Below are 5000 nucleotides of genomic sequence, written 5' to 3' on the forward strand. Positions count from 1 at the left end.
GTGTTATTTCCAAACGTCATATGACTCGAGACCGTTTTTCAAAGACCTACGCTCGCTGAGGGGCCCTGTATGAGAGGAGGTGCCCACCGTCCCAACGCTCGCTGCGGGGCCCGGGCAAGGGTGTCTCGTGACCGCCCCGCATGGAGCCACGCGCCCACACTGCCCTCAGCATTCCGCCCACCCTCACGTGCGCCCCAGCTCGGGCTCAGTGTGGCGCAGGACGCCCCTCACGCACGTCCTGCGGCTCAGTGCACTCTCTACAGTCCATTCGAGAAGCGGGGGCGACAGGGAAGGCCTCAGACACCAACACATAGCCATTCGATCTTGAAGAGAAAAACAAAAAACAAATCAAAATAATGTTTATTCGAAGACTTTATATGTCTACACGATCCGTATTTAGTGAACACCAAACACTAACAATGGCGTCGACACAAGCACACCGCCTTGGGGAACTCCAGGGGATTTTACACAAATACACAGTCTCTCTCTCTCTCTCACACACACACCACCTGTAGTATCGTGAAGGGCTGTCGTCTGCACCACCTGGCCGCCACCTCGCTCGTCTCACCCACCTGTCGCCGCGATTCTGACCACCTGTCGGCCACCTGCAGCAACCCTTCCGTCTCAGGGTAAGTCTAAATTTATTTCTCTTTCTCGTCCTATAGTTTTTTTTTCAATAAGGATTTGAATTGTTTTGATTTTATCTCGTGTTTTTGTGTTTTTTTTAACTCTCTCCGCTGCGTAAGGATCCGGACAAGTCGCCGCTGCGTTCGCGTATTTTCAGCGCCGGAAATGGCAAGAATATCTAGGGAATTAGCGTATGATGAAACTGTTTACTCTTTTTTTTCTTCTTCTTCTTCTTATTCTTCGTTTCTTCCGTGTCTATTTTTGGTGATTTCATGTTGACTTGACAATCCGATGCTGGATGTTGGGAAATGTGAAGATTTAGGGATTAAAATAACGCGGTTTTTTTATTATTTTATACTGTACACGCACACAAACATGTATATTTATATGTATATGCGTGTGTGTGTGTGTATTTATATATATACATATCGTCACACACACATGCATGAGTATGTGTACATGTGTGTGCTTGTGCATATACCTTTGTGTGTATGCATGTATTTTTTGATAAACGAAAATAAAAAAAAGAAGAAAAAGTACATTAATTCGTTACTGTGATAAGATAGTAATAAGCAAAAAAAGTTTTAAAAAATTCTGGGTCCAAAGAAAGTAATTTAGCTGCATTTTTCGTCATGTTAGATAAGGCGTCGATAAGATTTCCTTCTTGAAGATAATGACACGTTGTTAAGTATATAACGAGAGTGACAACAATAAAAAACCTCTCTTAATGAGCTCACTAATACGGATAATTACACCAGTAATTAATACAGACGTGAAATAAAATGGATTGTAGTTATAACACATTTTTTTCTTTATTTTTCCTAACAAAATGGCAATGTTTTTTTCGTTTTTTTTTTCATTGTTATTATTATTTTTTTTTACTAACATATGGCATTACACTAATACCTGGAAATGGCACTGTGTCACTCCCTAACACCATGAGTCATTGAGCCAATAGTACCACAGGCCACACAGTGCCAGGCCGGAAGGGGATGTGTGAACAACTGTTGAAATGTTGAACTAAATGTGTTTCGAAATGCCACTAGACTGACGTAATGCTAAATTTAGGGATTGCTGATAATAATTGAGAAAATAGAGAAAGATGTATGGATGAGGAATGTATATATCTACTGTTATTATATCATTATACCAGAGAATTATACTGTATTGTTGATTTAGATTATGTTGGTATGGAATTGGAGGTGGATGGAAGACGGGGTAGAAGGAGGGCGATAAAGGAGATGGAGGGAAAATATAACGAGCGATTTAAGAGAAAAGAAGGAAACGAGTGAAGGGGAGAAAAGGCAAAGAGAAAGAAGAAGAAATAATAGGGTTGATAAAGGAGATGGAGGGAAGATATAACGAGCGATTTATAAGAAAAAAAGGAAACGAGTAGAGGGGAAAAAAGGCAAAGAGAAGGAAGAAGAAATAATAGGATTGATTTGTAGGTAGGAAATTAATTATTTTTTAAGGAGAGGAAAAATAACGAAATTCTCAAATTTAGGAGTTGGATGATAGTTTTATAAATATAAACACAAAGAAATATTAATGTAAGATGAAAAGGAAATGCAATAATAAGCCTACAGCTGATCGCGACGTTTCAGATCAGACTTGGATCCTCATCAGGCGACAGAAACGGAATTCGTTCATATTGGTATTTTATCTCTGATGAGGAGTCGAATCTGGAGCGAAACGTCATTGGTTTGCTGTCTCTCCTTTTTGCGATTTTGATTAATTTCGTCTTTTTTTTTTAAATAAACTGTTTACTCTTTTTTTCTTCTTCTTCTTCTTATTCTTCGTTTCTTCCGTGTCTATTTTTGGTGATTTCATGTTATTTTTTTCATTTTTTTTTTTAAATACGTTGCTTTGTATTTCCATTCAGTTCGTTTTTTTCTCTCTCTTTAGAAGGATTTATTATTATTTTTTTTTAATCTCGTTCTTGTTTTTTTTTTATTGTTTGCTGAACTCTTCTGTTCTTAATCTCTCTGAATCTCATCGATCTTTTGTATTTTCTATATCCCTCTTTATTTATTTTTTCTCATATTCCGTTTTAATATTTTTTTCTCTCTCTCTGTTTAACTCATTTCTTTTTCTTTTTTCTCTGTCTCACTCATTCCTCTCTCTCTCTCTCTGTCTGTCTGTCTATTTGTCGGCGTACTGTCTGTCTGCCTCTCTCTCTCTCTCTCTCTCCCTGTCTTTCTTTCTCTTTCCTTCTCTCCCTGTCACCCTTCCTCCCTCTCTGCTCCCACTTCCTTCCTCCTTCCCTCCTCTCCTCTTCTCTCTCACTCCTTTCCTCCTTCTTCCATCCTTCCCTCCTTCCCCTTCCTCCTTTCCTCTTCCCTCTCTCTCCTTTCCCTCCTCTTCTCTCTCCCTACTTTCCCCATTCCCCCTCCCTCCTTCCCTTCTTTACCTCCTTTCCCTCCCCCTCCTTAACGCCTTTCCTCGTCTCTCTCTCTCCCCTCCTGCTTCCCTCCTTCCCACCTTTCCCTCCTTCCCACCTTTTCTCTCTTCATCTCCCCCCCCCCCATCTCAACCGGCTTGCAGAAGGCCGCGTGAAATACCAACCTTGTGTTAGCGAAGAAATTCAAATATATCAACGGAGGTCTGAAGCCTCACCCTCCCCCTGGCGACCCAGCCTAGCATAGGCCTATCATTACCTTGGCCCGAAAATCTAATGATACCCGGGGTAGGGAGGTAGGTCGCCTCTCGCCCTTTCGTTAGCATTTGGCGAATTATATGTGTGTTGTGTGTGTTGTGTGTGTGTGTATTGCGTGTGTGTGTGTGTGTTTTTCTTTCTTTTTAGTTTTTTTTTTGTGTGTGTGCGTGCGTGCGTGTGTGTGTGTGTGTGTCTTTTTCTTTCTTTTTACTTTTTTTTTGTGTGTGTGCGTGCGTTTGTGTGTTGTGTGTGTATGTGTCTTTTTCTTTCTTTTTACTTTTTTTGTGTGTGTGTGCGTGTGGTTGTGTGTGCATGTGTGTGTGTGTCTTTTTCTTTCTTTTTACTTTTTTTTGTGTGTGTGCGTGTATGTGTGTGTGTGTGTGTGTGTGTGTGTGTGTGTGTGTGTGTGTGTGTGTCTTTTTCTTTCTTTTTATTTTATTTTTTTGTGTGTGCGTGTGTGTGTGTGTGTGTGTGTGTGTGTGTGTCTTTTTCTTTCTTTTTACTTTTTGTGTGTGTGCGTGTGTTGTGCGTGTGTGTGTGTGTGTGCGTGTGTGTGCGTGTGTGCGTGTAAACATGTTGATTCACCGTGATCTGGAAATTTCGTTGTTCAATCGCTCCTTTTATCCGGTAAATTCAGTCTAACCGACAACCATAATACAGTACAATTCTATGGTACAATGTTACAGTATACATACACATTCCTCATTCATACGTCTTTCTCTATTTTCTCAAGTACATACCTAGTTCTATAGCTTAATCGTGGATCGTGTGATAATAATAACATTAAAATTTTATCTAATCGTGGATTGTGTGATGATTATAACATTAAAGTTTTATTTATGGTGGTTTTGCTGTCCTGTGTTGTGGAATCAGCAATAGTTGGGTTGTAGAAAGTTCAAGCTGTATTATATTTATGATTCCAAATAATAAATATTGAAAGATAATGTTATATATATATATATATATATATATATAATGTATATGCCGTAGATTGTTTATTTGTATATTCGTGTACTCATATATGTGGGTGTGTATTTACATATAACCACACACTCTTACTCTCTCTCTCTCTCACACGCACACACACGTGTATATATATGTATATATATATATATATATATATATATATATATATATATATATATATATATATATATATATATATATATATGTGTGTGTGTGTGTGTGTGTGTGTGTGTGTGTGTGTGTGTGTGTGTGTGTGTGTGTGTGTGTATGATTTATATGATTTATATGTATATGATTTATAGAAGTATATTTATATATATATTAATATATTTTTTATACATATGTATAAGTTCCCATTTATGTATATAATAAGCATATTGCATAAGTCTGCATTAATATAGCGATGTATATAGGCCTTTTTATATGAATATACATATACATGTATGTGTGCATATGTATACTCGAGCCGAATAATCTGCAAAATATACGAAAAAAAACAATAATAGAACAAAGAACAGAAAAAGCCCAGCCCAGAAAAATGTAAATCAAGCCATGTTATAAATCATCAGGATCGCCCCCCCCCACTCCCCCCCTCCCCCCTCCCTCTTCCCCCTAGAAACACTCCCTTATCTTCCCCCCCTCCCTTCTCTCGTCCCTACTTCCTCCCTACCCCCACCTCTCCCCTTCCCTCCCCCCACACTCCTTCCTCTCCTCCAATCCCCCATCCCTCCCTCCCTCTCTTCCCTCCTTC

The 5000-nt window shown here is 39.2% G+C and overlaps 1 long non-coding RNA gene across 1 annotated transcript in view; it reads left to right on the forward strand.

The window, feature by feature from the left end:
* Positions 1-5000, forward strand: part of LOC138862033 (uncharacterized) — a 46831-nt gene that overhangs the window by 33 nt on the left and 41798 nt on the right. The window contains exon 1 of the long non-coding RNA XR_011398636.1: positions 1-629. This exon is cut by the window's left edge and continues 33 nt beyond it. This is a non-coding gene — a long non-coding RNA (uncharacterized lncRNA). The remainder of the gene's footprint in view (positions 630-5000) is intronic.

Source organism: Penaeus vannamei, chromosome 6 (assembly GCF_042767895.1).
Source record: "Penaeus vannamei isolate JL-2024 chromosome 6, ASM4276789v1, whole genome shotgun sequence".
In the NCBI taxonomy this organism is placed as follows: Eukaryota; Metazoa; Arthropoda; class Malacostraca; order Decapoda; family Penaeidae; genus Penaeus; species Penaeus vannamei.